The sequence below is a fragment of the Delphinapterus leucas genome, chromosome 20 (genome assembly GCF_059928025.1).
Source record: "Delphinapterus leucas isolate spDelLeu-1000000601 "Yukka" chromosome 20, BTC_Dleu_Yukka2, whole genome shotgun sequence".
NCBI lineage: Eukaryota > Metazoa > Chordata > Mammalia > Artiodactyla > Monodontidae > Delphinapterus > Delphinapterus leucas.
The window spans coordinates 13,417,268-13,432,326 of record NC_143148.1 but is presented as its reverse complement, the minus strand read 5'-3'; the positions used below and the strand labels follow the sequence as shown (position 1 = coordinate 13,432,326).

The window sequence follows — 15,059 nt, the reverse complement described above, 5'->3', positions numbered from 1 at the left end:
CTAACTCCTTTTGAGGGAAGGTGGGAAGTTCTGTTACCAGAGGATAGCCATTTTCCCCTTTAAGAATCCAAGTGGGCTGGGAGCCAGCCTCTCCGCACCCTTTCCAAATTTTCCAATCCCTGCTTGGCATTTTCTGCCCGAAGGTCTCCGATTGGACTATCAGCACCAATCAGAGGCTGGAGCGGCGCTGCCCGGAGCCCAGCTCCGCCCCTGAGCGGGCCCTGCCCCCGGCCCAGTCAGCCCCGTTGCTATGGGGACTGGTGGACGGCGAGGGGGGAAAGCCCCGGATGTTCGTTGGGGATTCAACATGGCGGCGGCAGTGGCCGTGGTGGCGGCGGCACAAGAGAGCTGAGGGCGGCGTGAGGGCGCCGATTTCCGGGCCGAGCAGCTAGGCCGCGAGCGACTGCGGTGCCGAGCCGGTAGGATAAGTGGTCTGGCCACGGGATCGGGGTGCGCCGGGCGGTTGTAGAGCGTTTAGGCGAGTAGGGGGCGGGGCCCCTGGGGTCAAAGTTCACTTGTGGAGGGAAGGGTCGCGTCCGGGGGGGTCGTGGGTCTACGCTGAGCGGGAGGGAGGGAGGTGTATAGGAGGTCAGAGGTCAAACTAACGAAGGGGGCGTGGCGAAGGGGGGCGCAAAATTCGAAATTTGAAGTGGGAGTTCGTTGGAGGGACACGGGGTGAATGTCAAAAAAGGGGGGTCAAATTAATAATTTGATGGAAGGATGTGCCTACGAGGGTCAGAGGTCACAACCGTGGGGGCGGCGGTTGGAGTTAAGGCAGCAGCCAGTGGAGCAAATGTAGGAGACTTAGGTTGGGGGGCATCTTTATGAGATCAAAGGTGGGGCGTGACCAAAGCGAGCAAAAATCAGAATCTGATGGCCCGACAGATGATGTTCCCAAGGGTCAAAAGTTAAAACCCAAGTGGGACATATTGCTGGAGAGGAGGGGTAGGACATTCAAGAAAGAAATCAAAGGTGCTTTCTGGTGGAGGAGAAGGATCCCCCCTCCCGCAGATAATGAAAAGAATTCCAAGCACTCATAAAGCACTATGTGTCAGACCCTGTTCTAAACTCTTTACACGTATTTAATCCTGACCACAACCTTATGGGCTTGGTGCCATTATTAAGAGGCCAAGTGATTTGCCCAGGGCCACCTCATGAGTACGTTTTGCAGCTGAGATTGGAACTCTGGAGTTCTGGGCCCAGAGTTCTATGCTCTGCTGCCTCTCAAATACTCATAATGTTGGTTAATACTTAATGAGGGCTGACACTGTGCTCAGCGCCTGGTCTTATTGTACTACAATCTAGATACACCCACTTTACAGCCACAAAAAGTGAGGCTCAAAGAGCTTCTGCTAAGTGATGGAGGCAGATTCCAGGCTGGATCTGAATGATTCCAGAGCTCCTGCCCCTGGTCGCCACACTGTAGATTGCCAGATGTCTGTTCGTGGAAGCAGGGGGCTGGGCAAGGCCGGGCCGCTCCCTGGGCAGGAACAGATTGTCTGTTTGGCCTCCGTGGAAGGGTGTGATCTGGGAGGAGAGGGTCCCATGGGCCGATGGGATGGGGTGTTTGTGGGTGGCCCGGAGTCCAAGTGAGTCTGGCAGGCTCCTGTCTGGGGAGGGTGTTGTTGGGTGGTACCCTGTACAAAGTTGGGTGTTCTCTGTCCTTAAAACCCCAACCTCTCCTCACGATCTTCAGTCACTGCCACCTCTTTTCCTCTTGCTCTCTCACGTCCCTCCCCGAGGTCCAACCACACTGGCCTGTTTGCTGTTCTTCAACTCTGTAGGCTTATGCCTGCCTCCAGGTCTTTGACCTTCGTGTTCCCTCTGCTTGGAATCCCTTCCCCACTTTGCACCCTCTCACTCACGAGCCACTCACTCACAGCCTGACCAGGACCACCCTGCCCCCAGACACTGTTTTGTGGTATTTTGGCCGTGCTGTGTGGCATGTGGGATGGTTCCCGGACCAGGGATCGAACCCAGACCTCTGCAGTGAAAGCACTGAATCCTAACCACTAGGCCACCAGGGAACTCCCAACCGCCCTCCACACACACTCTTTATCTCACTATTGTTCTCTCCCAGCCCTTCACTCGGTCTTTAACTTATTTATCAACACGCAGTTTCTTGTCTGCCTCCCACTAGAATGTGGGCCCCTCACGGGCAGGAATTTCTCCATGTTGTTCTTTCCCTGAATCCCCACTTGAATCACTGCCTGGTCCATGGAGGGTGCTGGGTTGGTGGTGGTTGAATGTCGGGCGTGGTGCTGGGTGCTGGGTCTGCAGCAGCGGACAAGACACACGAGCCCCTGGCCCCTGAGGGCCCTCAGTGTCCCTTGGTGGGAGCGGACTGGAACCAGACCCCTAGCCAGTGATACATGGCTACATCTCTACCAGCAGTGACGTGGCCTGCGAGGACATGGTCAGAGGACCAGGAGAGTGCCCAGACCCTGGGCCCGGTACTCTGTCCCTTGGAAAGTCCCCTGGGTAATCTCTGAAGGATGAGCAGGAGGAATGGGAAAGGGTGCGCCAGGCAGAAGAAAAGGCGTGAGTGGAGGTCAGGGATGCGGAGTTGGGGGCTTGTCGGCAGCATGTAGCCTGTGGGAGGCCCCTAAGGCTCCTGGCCTTGGAGGAGAGTGGGCAGTGCAGCAGGGGCAGATGAGTAGCTGCCCTGTGTGTGGAGCTCCGAGGCAGCACTGGGGAGTGGTTCAGAGAAAGGACGCTGGTGCAAGGATGCCTGGCTCACATTCATCACTCACAGGCTGTGTGACCGTGGGCAAGTCGCTTAACTTTTCTGGGCCTCAGTTCCCTCCTCTGCAAAATGGGCATAACGATAATGACTACTTCATAGAACTGCTGTGAGGATGCAGAGCATAAAGCGCTTGGCCCAAGGCCTAGCACACAGTAGGTGCTGTGTAAGCACTGGTCTTGAGGCCGCTGCTGCTACTGCTACCTGAGGAGGGCCTCAGAGGTGGTGGCCGGGCCTCTCTCCACCTGCCTCCTGGCTTACTCTGGGAGCTACCCCTCCCCCACCTGGCTCTGGCAGGGTCACTGGGTGGGTACAGGGCCAGGCAGCCCTATGAGGCCAGCCAGCCTTGGGCCCTCACGGCGGCAACTTACTCAGCATCTCAGGGCTTGGCACAGATAATGGGGGAATTATAGGGCTTTGGCACTAGACATTCGGGCTCCTGCCCCATCACTTACCAGCCATGGAACCTTGAGCAAGTGATTTCTTATTTGCCAGTTTTGTTCCTGTGATACATTTTTAGACTAGGGGAAAAAGTAGAGCTTTCAATGTAGCAAAACACCCACGCTTCCAGTGTCCAGCCTGGGACAGAGCACACAGTAGATACAGTTAAAGGCCCCTCTTCTCTGCCCCGCCCTCCCTGCCTGTCCTCCCTCCCAGTGGTAGCTGCTGGGCTGGATTTGGTGTCCAGCCTTCCTCTGCAGGTTTTCCTACTGTTCCTGCCCTCGGATGGATTCACAAACAATAGAGTAATAGCTCTCAACCCTGGCTACATACTGTAGTCACCTGGAGAGCTTTCAAAAATACTGCTGCCCAGGCCCACCCTAGAAATTCTGGCTTGGAGTCCCTTGGTCTGGCGTGGGGCCAGCATCGGCACGTGGTTCTGATGGCCAGCCAGGGTTGCCCAGTGTTTTACAGTTTTACAGATCATATAAAGCGTACCACAGTAAACAGCCTGCTTCTTCTGCTCTGCGTTAGTTTGGCTTTTTCTCCATGTGGATGTGTGTCGGTCTAGAGCAGGCCATTCGTTTTCCCTTTCTGCGTTTCTTTTTGTATTAGTGACACACAGGAGTTACCTGTTCACCTTTCGGTGGCCATTTAGGTGGTTCCCACTGGGACTGTAACAAACAACACTGCAATGAACATTCTAGACATGTTTTCTTGTGTACCACGACCAGAGTCTCTCTTAGGTATATGTCTCACAATGGAAATGCTGGACCTTCCAAATTGCTTCCCTAAGCATTTGTAGCAATGTGCTTCCCAGCAGTGCTTGAGGGTTCCCTTGCCTCCGTGTCCTGCTTCGGGCAAGTCTGCGGCCCTTGCTGAAACAATTTACTCAGCCATGAGGTGGTAGGTTTCATGCCACCTGCCTGCCCCCCTCACCCCAGGCTGGAAACAGGGGGATGGTTCATGTGACGGGCTTAGCTGGGGCCTGACACCTGCTGAGCCCTCACACCCAGAGGAGAAGGCAGGCTTTGACCTTCGCCCTCTAGGGTATCCAGGACAGTGGCTGAAACTTTGACCCAACTCTCCTTGGGGATCATCTCCCAGGGCTGACATTTGGGAAGGGAAACGGTACTGACTTAAACCTCCTCAGGAGGGAGGCAAAGAGGAAGGAGGTGCAGCTCGGAAAGGGATGGGCAAAGCCTTGATACACTCGTATGTGTCAGATCATTGGTCCCAGTGGTGACCAACGCAGTCCAAGCCCTGCCCTCATGGGTTACAGGACAGTGAAGGAGATAGACCTGTCCCCAGACAGTGACAGCCCACAGTGGTTGGGCTGGGATAGGGATGCACAAGCAGAATGGTTAGGGCTGGGATGGGGGACGCACAGGGACTGTAGGAATCCAGAGGAGGCATCTGACCCAGCCTGGGGAGCCAGCACAAGGGCTTTCTGGAGAAGGAGACATCTGATTGATGAGAGGGAGCCAGGCCCGGGAAGAGTTGGAAAGAACAGAACAGGTAGTTGGTATGGAAAGTGCAAAGGCCCTGAGGTCCAGAGGAGCTTGGGATGTTCAGTTCCCACCAAGGAAGCCAGTGTGGCAGAGCTGGCAGTGAGGTCAAGGAGGTGGGGAGGTGTGACAGATACAGCAGGGGGTGACAGGCTGGGGTGAGGAGTGTGGACTTCATTCTGTGTGTAATGGGAGCCATCGGAGGGCTTTAAGCACATCTGCTTTGCCTTTTATCAGGACTGCTCAGGCCGCCGTGTGGGGACAGGTCAGGGAGGGCGGGGGCGGGGAGACCTGAGGGGAGGCTGCCGGGATAGTCCAAGCAGAAGAGAGTGGGTAGCCTGAGGGCGGCGGTGTTGGAGGGTCCCGTGTGCTGGCCAAGATTGTGAGTCCTTTACCCATATGGACTCCCTTGATCTTCACGGCAACCTATGAGGTAGGTACTGGTATCAACCCCTTTTTAGAGATAAGAGAATTGAGACCCAGAGAGATACGTGACCTGCCTAGGGTCACACAGCAGGCATGTGGCAGAGGCAGGACTTGAACTCCAGGCCTTCAGGCTCCAGTGCCCTGCAGTGTTTTGGAAGTGGTCTTGGTAAGACAAGGCTACTTCCTGTTCTTCCAGCCTCCTGTTTAGATAGAAACTCTTCGGGGGCCTGTTCAGCCTGGGTGGTTTCTGGGCACTGGGTCCCTGCTTCCCTCACGACCTCCCACAGCCCCCTTCCCTTTCGTGTCTACTGCCTCACCGCTCCTTGTCCTGCTGGCTCACAGTGAGCCAGACTTCCTGGCCAGACGCCGGTCGGGGTGTCCCCAGCAGCTGTTTCTCCCATCACCCAAGCCGGGCGGCCACAGATGCTGCCAGCAGGAAGCAGTCTCCTTCCAAGTCACAGCCAGGGAAATGGGACCCTTCCCGGCCCAGCCACCCATCCGGGGCTGGGGCTTATTGTCTGCCAGCTGCCTTGGCCCACAGGAATGCTGGTGGAGGTGGGCAGGGAGGGTCAGAAGGGGAGCTTTCCCAGGTCCCAGGGGAGCCAGCTACGGCAGATGTGTCAGAAGCCCTCACTGCAGCCTGTCTCACGGGGCCCTCTGGTCCTGCCCAACGGCACCTTCCCTGCCAGGGCCACACATTCCGCTCACACGTCCCTCAGCCCGACCCCCTACTGGAAGAGCCAGAGCATCCCCGGGCCTCACCTTCCTCACCTGTTAAATGGGCTATCGGGGGGATTGGAGGAGACCGTGCTGTCGAGTGCTTAGCACATTACCTGGTACATAGTAAGCTCATGGTACGTGTGCCCCTCTGGGCTGCAGCCTCCTCTTCGCCTGCTCCCAGCCCCTCGTGATACCGTGCTAGCCGCCAGGTCCCTGAGTGCCAGGCACCAGATGTGTGCTTTTTGAGCATCCCACCGTGGCTTGGCCCGGAGCCCTGAGGAGGAGGTGTTATTAACCTCATTTCTCTTTTCCTGCATTTTAATTTTAAGAGGCCCATTTTTGCCCTGTCTGCATGTATTGCCTATTTGCAGTTGAGAAACCACGCACAGCGCAGAATGGTATATACAGCAATAAGGTCTCTTTCCCACCCCTTCTCTGTCTTCGGGCCCCTTCCCAGAGACAGCATTGTTCCTGGTTTCTTTTCTGTCTTGGGTGTTTGTTCCTGCACGTGTTCTCCCCCGCTTTTGTTTTTGCTCACATGGAGCCGACTTCCCATGTTTGTATTCTGTCCTGCCCCTTGCATTTTTCACTCTTAAGTTCTGTGTCAGGATGTAGAGGGCTTCCTCGTGCTTTCTGTGGCTGTGTGAGGTTCCATGGCATGGTGTCCCCCCACACACGTGTGAGCTGTGGGCACACCTCTGGAGGTGCTCGGGGGTCTGAGATGCGTGCCCCGGGAGCTCTGCTGGCAGTGTCCCAGTCTGCCTGAGAGCATGCTCCTGTTTGCACCCCACTCCCAGTGTCCGGTGGCGCCATGGTCTCCTCACGTTCTCGCCATGTGGATGGGTGTTATCTGATACTTTGACCTCTGCCAGTCAGGCAGGTGCCAGTCAGGCAGGTGCCACAGTAAGTGGTCCTTATTGTGGTTCTGATTTTTAAAAATTATTCTTGTTATTTATTTTATTTTAATTTTGGCCATACCATGTGGGATCTCAGTTCCCCCGACCATGCCCCCTGCCGTGGAAGCGCAGAGTCTTAATCACTGGACCACCAGGGAAGTCCCCTGATTTTAATATGAGTAAAAGGGAGCATCTTTGTGTTTGTTGAAAGCCCTCTAGACTTCCTTTCCTGTCTATTTGTGATATTTTTGCTTTCCCTAAAAAGAGGAAACTGAGGCATAGGCTGGAAACCCCACAGCTAGTGAGTGGCAGATTTGGGACTCAAATCCAGGCCTGCCTCGCTCCAATCTGGAGCTCTTAACCTGTCGGATGCAGTGGAGATTGAGGGCATAGATTCTGGAGCCAACTTTGCCACTCTTAGCTGTGTGATCCCAGACAAGTCAGTTCACCTCTCTGTGCCTCCGCGTCCTCATCTATAAAATGGGGATGATAATGATACCTCCTTTACAGGGTTGTTTTGAGGATATAAATGCATACTCATCAGACAAAATGCATAGTAAGTGTTCAAAGACGGATAGCTGCCAGTATTAGTACTCACAGTGTTACTCTATATTATTAGTATTAGCAGGCACTGTTTCGTGTGCTTTGAGTGAACGAACTTGTCACATCCTCCTAGCAACCCCAAGATGTAGACGTTCTTGTTTTTTTGGTGGTGGTGGTTTTTTGTTAGCAGCATGTGGGATCTTAGTTCCCGGGCCCCCTGCAGTAGAAGCCCAGAGTCTTACCCACTGGACCACCAGGGAAGTCCTAGATGTAGATGTTCTTATTATCCCACTTTTAAGGGGAGGAAATGGAGAACCTGGGAGACCAGCCTGGTGTCAGAGCCAGCAGGGCTGGGGTTTGGCCCCGGGCTCCCCCTGCCACCCGCTAACTGAGCGGAGGGATTAGAAGGCTCCTCCCTTCCCAGCCGGCTGCAGGGGAGCTCTGGAGGGCACACCTTGACAGGTGGGGACGCCGGGCAGGGGCCCCACATAGAGAGCCTCCCTCCTGGGCCCTCTGCTCCCACCCCAGTGCCCCAGCCCGGCCCTGGAAACTCTGATAAAGCGGCATTGTGTGGCAGTTTCGGGCTTGCTTCCCCTGGCGGCTTTCAGCCACTCCCACACATGGGGAAGCCGCCTGGGCCTCCTCCCCCTCCCCCGCCCCTCCTGCCAGCCCTCCACGCGAGTGCTGGGAATGGGGAGGAAGTAGGGCATTGCGGGAGGGCTGGGCTCCTACTGTCCCTCAGGTGAGGACAACCCCCCAAGTCCTGTGCGCAGGCACACGCTCTCTTTCTCGCGCTTTCTTTCTCCCTAGGGACCCCTCCTCTGCTGCCTGCAGCCACTTCCCCAGCTCCCTTCCTCCAAATCTGGCCCCAGATTATTTGTGTATTTATGTACCTTGATGATTCCACCTCTTTAAACCTTCCACAGTGGTGAAGGGTAACATGCCTATAGAAAAGTGCATCAGTGCCCATGTCAGTTTAACAGGTAGTTATAAGGTGAGCAGCATTTCACCACACCTAGGCGAAGACTGCCAACACAGCACCCCAGGAGCCTCCCATGCCCTCTTGACCACAACCCCAGTAGAGGCCACCTCCCTGACCTTGGGGGTCACCAGGCCCCCGCTTTTCCAGAGGTTTTACCAGGTGTGCATCCTGAGTTATAGCCTGCCACCTCGCCTGCCTGGGGACTTCACATAAAGGGACTCCTGCAGCACATCCTCGTCTGGGTCTGCCCTCCCTCATCCTTGGTCTGTGAGGCACAGCCATGTGGTTGTGGGTGTGAGTGGTTCATTCGCCCTCGTTGCTGGGCAGCCTTCTAATCATAACTTACTTCTCCGCCCCTGCTGCACGGGGGTGACTGTGCTCTTTGAACACATCTGCTGGGACCTGTGTGCATGCACTTCTCCAGGGATCACGTCCGGGCTGCGGTGCTCAGCTCAGAGGGTCGAGTCTCACCCCCTTAGCAGAGCCCGCCACGCAGCTGTCCAGAGTGGCCGTAACTGCGCGCCCGCCCAGCAGTGCTGCTCGTCCTCCCTGCACTGGGTCTCTCAGACTTTGTAACTGACCTTGGAACACTTTATATTCTCTTCTCCTACAGAAGTAACATGTGTGCGTCTTATCGCTGAGATGAGTCCTCTTGTCCTTTTCTCCTCCCTGGGCTCCTATCCATGCCAGCTCTTACCCATCCCACTTATGGGAGTCCCGTGCTTACTCCTTGATAAGCCCTGTGCTGGGGCCCCGGGTGCCAGGACCTGGAGGTGAACACAGCAGGCTCCCTCGCTGGGCTCAGTCTGGCAGGCGACCCAGACCTTGACCAAAGAGTGATGCAGAGACAGGTAAAATAGACCAGACTCCCAAGCCCCATCTCCTCCCAGCAACCCTGCCTCGTTCACGGGCACCCCATTCGTCCTCTCCATGGGACCGGGAATCTGGCGTCATCCTGGCTTCTCTTGTCCTCATCCTCCACATCCACGATGTCAAGAAAGCCGGCTGGGGCTTCCCTGGTGGCGCAGCGGTTGGGAGTCCGCCTGCCGATGCAGGGGACACGGGTTCGTGCCCGGGTCCGGGAAGATCCCACATGCTGCGGAGCGGCTGGCCCCGTGAGCCATGGCCGCTGAGCCTGCGCGTCTGGAGCCTGTGCTCCGCAATGGGAGAGGCCACAGCAGTGAGAGGCCCGCGTACTGAAGAAAAAGAAAAAAAAAAAAAGCCGGCTGTTCTGCCTCAGATTAGACCCCAGCGCCTCCCACTCCTTGTTGTCTCTGCCTGGTTCCAGCCGCCCTCCACTCCTGCCTGGGCCATGTGGCCGCCTCCTCACTCCCCCGCTGCCCCCACAGTCTGTCCCCGTGCCCAGCCAGGGGTTCCCTGCCCTGCTGGGCGGCCTCCCGTGGCTTCATCTCTTTTGGGAATGCCTCCAAGGCCCCACAAGATCCTGGCCCAGGTTCCCTGCTCGCCTTCACTCCTCTCCTGCCGCCCTATTCCTGGAGCATTCCAGGCTGGTCCTGCCTCAGGCCCTCTGTTCATGCTGCTCCCTTGTGTTTGCAGCACCTCGCATCCCTGCCTCCAGGCAGATCTCCCTGACTCCTGTCTACAGTAGCGCCGTCACTCTTTCTCCCCACCTTCCCCTGCTTGGTTCTCCTGGTCCACTCACCTTCACTACTGATCCTTAGTTATGACTGTGGGCGTGTGGGTTAGTGTCCTCTCGGCCCGCCCCTCCCCACCCCGCCCTGAATGACTTAGCTTTGTGGCGGTGTGGGGGGGGGGATTCTTGCGTCCCTTGTTGTATCTCAGGGCTTGACTTGTAGTAGTCGCTCAGTAAACACTGGTGGGCCGAATGAATGAACAAGTCATAATAAACGGAGAGTGTCATTGCCAGCATGTATGATGTGGGGGGGTGTCCTTCCCCCACCCGCCCGCCCCGCCCCCAACGTGAGACTTACAGGGCAGGCTTTCCTAAGGAGGAATTGCTACTTGAAGGATGAACTCAGGGAGGAGGAGGGTGACTGTCGCGGCTGAGGGAGCTGCCTGGGCAGAGGTTCCAGGCGGGAGAGCGCAAGGAGCCTTCCAGGAGTTGAAGGAAGACTGGCATTCTCCCACTGCTCTGGATTCGAATCTTGGCAGCCACTCGGGCCTCTTCATGTCTCAATTTCTTCCTCTAGAACTAAGGTTCCTCTGCGTGTCCTGGGGCATGTGTAAAGTTCTGCTCCTAACATACGTATCCTAGTGCCTGGCATAGAAATATGCATGTGATTGGTTTATTACCCTTTTTTCCAACAAATACTCTGGAGCGCCTGGCCCTTGGTGGCCTCCGGGGACACTGTGGTAGATAAACAGACCCAGTTGCTACCCAGATGGAGCCTATCTCTTGGGCTCTTAGCCTTCTAGCCACACCCCCGACCTCCCAGGTCAGAGGCAGGAGAAGGCCTGAAAAGACCTTGGGCCTGGGGAGTCCTTATTCCTGAGGCTGATTAATAAGGAGAACTAATCGCGGGTTTGCACGTGCCAGGCCCAGTGCCCGCACACAACTCCCACGCTGTTTCTACTCAGTCCTTCCTGGAAGGATTCAACCCATTTCAGAGATGAGGGCAGTGAGGGTGGTACCAGTAGTGAGTACTGGGTCCATCCTACCGGCTGGTGCTAACCTGATGTGGTGGTATCTCCTCGGGGTGTTGGAGCAGCTTTTCACATGCTCCTCAAACATCTGGAGCGCCCCTCCTATGAATGGCCCATTCGGGTCACTTGCCTCTTTTTCCTCTGGCTGTCTGTACTTTTTTTTAACCACTAGACCGCCAGGGAATTCCCTGTCTGCGTTTTTGTTTTGAATTTCTGTGAGTTAAATTCTAGATTCTGGTCAAGAACATGTGTTTCCTAGATGGTACTCCTGCCTTCTCTCAGTCCATGGCCTGTCTTTTCACTTTTTTTTTTTTTAATATTTATTTATTTATTCATCTGGCTGCATCAGATCTTACTTGCAGCACACGGGCTCTTCATTGCAGCACTCAGGCTTCTCTCTAGTTGTGGCGCATGGGCTCTCTAGTTGAGGCCACGGGCTCAGTAGTTGTGGCTTAGTTGTCCTGCGGTGTGTGGGATCTTAGTTCCCTGACCAGGGATCGAACCCACGTCCCCTGCATTGGAAGGCAGATTCTTAACCACTGGACCACCAGGGAAGTCCATTCACTTTTTTTATTGTGTCTTTTGATGAACAGAAGCCTTTAATTTTAATGCAGTCAGTTATCACCCATTTCCTTTATAGTTTTATAGTTCTGCTTTTCACGTTTAGTTTTCCTTTGTGCTAGAATTGGAGTGTGTATGTGTGGTGTGAGATAGGCACCCAGTTTCACATTGTCCATCTGGATCCCCAGTCATCCATGTACCATTTATTACAAACCAGCGTTTCTCCCCTGCCACCTGTGTCATAAATTATCTCTCTGTATAAGTGGGCCTGTTTCTGGGTACTTTCTTCCTTTCTCATGCTTGGTTTGCCTAGTCCTGTGTCAGTACCCCACTGTCCTAATTTCTGTAGTTGATAGTAAGTCTCGCTGGTGTGGAGAGCAAGCCCTTCCACATGTCCTTCTTCCCGAGTGTCTCGGCTATTTGACTTTTCATAATTCCATTTAGAGATGAGACAAGCATCTTGCCACACACACAGACGTGACATTGAGTCTCCCAGTCCATGAACATGGCCTGTCTCTCCATTTATTTATGTCTTCTCTGACTCTCCATTTATTTATGTCTTCTCTGATGTCTTTCAGCAAAGTATCACACTTTTCCAGCCTGGGCCTTGCCCACCGCCTGCTGGATTTATTCCAAGGCACTTTGTGGTGTGGCAGGGGGAGCCTGTGGCCTCCTCTCCCACGAGGCGCCTTGTTCACTGGGCTTGGCTTTGCTGGGTGAGGCTCTCACAGCAGAGGCAGGAGCCCACCTCCCCCATTCCCTGCTTTCTCCCTGGCACCGCCCCTGGGCCCTGGCAGAGGGCAGGCAGGGTGCCAGAGAGGAGGTTGTAATTTTCCTGAATGATTTCAAGGGCTAATTAAAGGTTTTCCTTGACTAACCAGCTTACGGTTTAATTATCGGGAAACAGGCTCAGGGATGCAGGAAGCAGCAGCGCTGGGGTCTCCTTACAGCGTGGCGGGAAGGAGCCAGGGCCCAGCCCTTACCCCGTAGCCATGGCAGGATCTGGGGATACCCCTGCACCCCCAGGAGGCCAGCTGCGGTTCTCCGTCCCTGGGAGAGAACAGGGTGGAGGGCAGCAGATGCCGGTGAGGTCAGAGTGGGTCCCTGCCCTGCTTAAAATCCTTCTATGGTTCCCACTGCTGGGGTGGTGGGGGACCTAGTCCCGCCTCTGGTCGGCAAGGCCCTGCCCCCCTCCCTTGCCGGCTGCACTTCAGCCTCGCTGGCCTTTTTTTAGTGCTCTCACCTCATTTATTCTTTGGGTCCTGGCCTAAAGGTCACCACCTCTGGGAAGCCTTCTCAGGCCACTCCTGCCTCCAGAGCAGGTGATAAACTCTGCCAGCCACAGGCTGGCTGTCAGTGTCACTCCCTCCACCACTGATAAGCACTTCACTCCTGGGCTGCGCCCTGTGGTCCAGCATTGGGATTGCGGAGGACCCAAGAGGAGAAGGGGTTCAGGATGGGCGCTCTGAGGAGAGGGCTGGGTGCGGGCTTCAGGCCCGCAGGACTGAGTGATTGCTGAGGCCTTCCCGGGGGCGGTGGTTGGCAATCTGGCCAGTGACCTGACCGGGGAAGGGCTCTTGGGAGTTTGTGAAAGGGGCGGGGACCTGGAGATGGCCGTGCCAGGCCTGGCTTCATTCCTTGCATTCTTCAGCAGGCCCCAGACTCCCGGTGGCTACGGTGGGGGAGGGTGGGCAGGCAGAGAGGGGGGCCTCCTGGGCACTCACCCTGCCCCGCCCTTTCCCTTTCAGCCCCTAAGGCTTACACCCCCATCAGTCTGTCTCACTTTACACCACCCCTCGAGGACGCAGGCCTGGGACTGTGTGTCCAGGCCCCCCACCCCTAATCCCGTGCTCACCTCTGGCCACACATTAGGGTTACCTGGTGCAGGCATCCATGCGGGGGTCCAAGGTCAGACCATTTGAATCCGAATCTCTGGCTGTGAGGCCTGAGCATTGGGTTTTGTGAGGTTTTTTCAAGCTCCCTGGGTGACTCTAGTGCAATTCTGAACCGAGATGAGAGCCACTGGCTTACAGAATGATAGGAAACATGTATTAGCTTTTGCGATTTCCTGGGTTTGGGTACTTTCCTGGGTTTCTGACATGGCGTGATTAAGTCATGTCACCTCCATAAGCACACTGTAGGAAGATATGATTATTATTCCCATGTTACTGACAAGGGAGCTGAGGCCCAAAGAAGGCGTCCGTGCCTGGTGGTGCAGCCTCTGTCGCTGTCCTGTCTTCCCATCCCTGGGCCCTCCAGACCTCTGTCTGAGCAGCTACCTCTCTGTCCCCGCCCTGCTCCTGTCTTCCTCTACCTGTGTCTCTGCCTCCTATCTCTCTCCCTCTTTCCCTCAATTTCTGCTTCCCTCCTCCCCTGAAGAGGCTTCCTTAGCTTCCTTGTTTAGAGCCAGGATCCTGCTGAAGCCACAGAGGGGAGATGGTTTCTACAGGCCCAGGACAAGAACAGGAAGGAGGGCTTCCCTCCTTCCACAGGCTCCCCCTGCCACACACACTCCAGCCTCCCTTGCTCCTCCTGGCACCTGGCGTGGGAGAGGGTGGGAGGCAGGGCACCCATCCCACTGATGGTCAGGGGCTGGGGGTACTGGGGCTGGCTCTGCAACCTTGCAGGGAGGACCATCCAGTGGGGTGGAGCCTAACAAATCCCGTGGGCCCCAGATCTGGTGTTGTCATCTGTTGCTGGTTACCATTTCAGGCTCCCGTGGGGTGGCTCATGGTTTAATTTCAGGAAAGGTTTGTGCTAATATGTGAATATTGCATTGCAGGAGCCGTTATTGTTTGATGGGAACGAGGGGGACCAAGAGTCCAGTGCCCCTGTGTGTCCCCACTCACCAAGGGCTCTCTGGCCTCCTCTCCCCGACCCCATCCCAGCAAGGGCTGGGCATGCAGCTCCCCCGCCAGCCTCAGCCACCCCCAACAGAGCTTCCTCTGTGACCTGAGGCCAGGCCCTGAGCCCTGGGTATCTCTGCACTGGTTCCCATTTGGAGCCAGAGGAGAAGGATTCTTGTTGCCTCCCAGGGTGGCTGGGAGAATTGAGCCAGCGTGTGTGTAACACCCAGCACAGGGCTGTCGTCATTACGTCATTCTGGTTACTGTTGCCGTGATTACTGTTACAGTTATTAGAGGCGGGATATGTGTTTGGATTTAGTAATTAAGGTTCACGGGGTGAGCGATCCATAATTCTTCACTGTTATGACTGGGTCAGATTTCATTTCCTTTTGCAAAACATTTAAAACCTTTGTATAATGGAAGTGTCCACACATGCTCTGAAGAATGGTCTGATGGCCTCCCCACGTCCCCGTCCCCAGCTTCAGCAGTTATCAGTAACCACCAGGCTTTTTCATCTGTACCCCATCCCCACCTCCCTGATTCTTTTCAAGCACTTCTCAAACATCATAGACTTCAGCCATAAGTATCTCAGATTTTTTTTGCCCATGAGAGATAAGGAATCCTTAAAACACACAGACACACATACACACACACACAATACCATTGTCACAGGAGAAAAAGAACCAGTACTTCCTTAATATCCTCACATTTCCCCAGCTGTCTTATCATCCTTTTTCATGTGTTTGTTTGACTTGGCATCCAGACAGG

At 55.4% G+C, this 15,059-nt stretch overlaps 1 protein-coding gene across 3 annotated transcripts in view; it reads left to right on the top strand.

The window, feature by feature from the left end:
• The first annotated feature begins 206 nt into the window (after nt 1-206).
• The window catches only part of PAK4 (p21 (RAC1) activated kinase 4), a 46,050-nt gene continuing 31,197 nt past the window's right edge, over nt 207-15,059 (top strand). For 2 of the 3 annotated variants that reach the window (XM_022585700.3, XM_022585701.3), the window contains exon 1: nt 207-419. The gene's annotated coding sequence lies outside the window, so the exon portion shown is untranslated. The remainder of the gene's footprint in view (nt 420-15,059) is intronic. The other variant, XM_089902858.1, reaches the window with a different exon arrangement.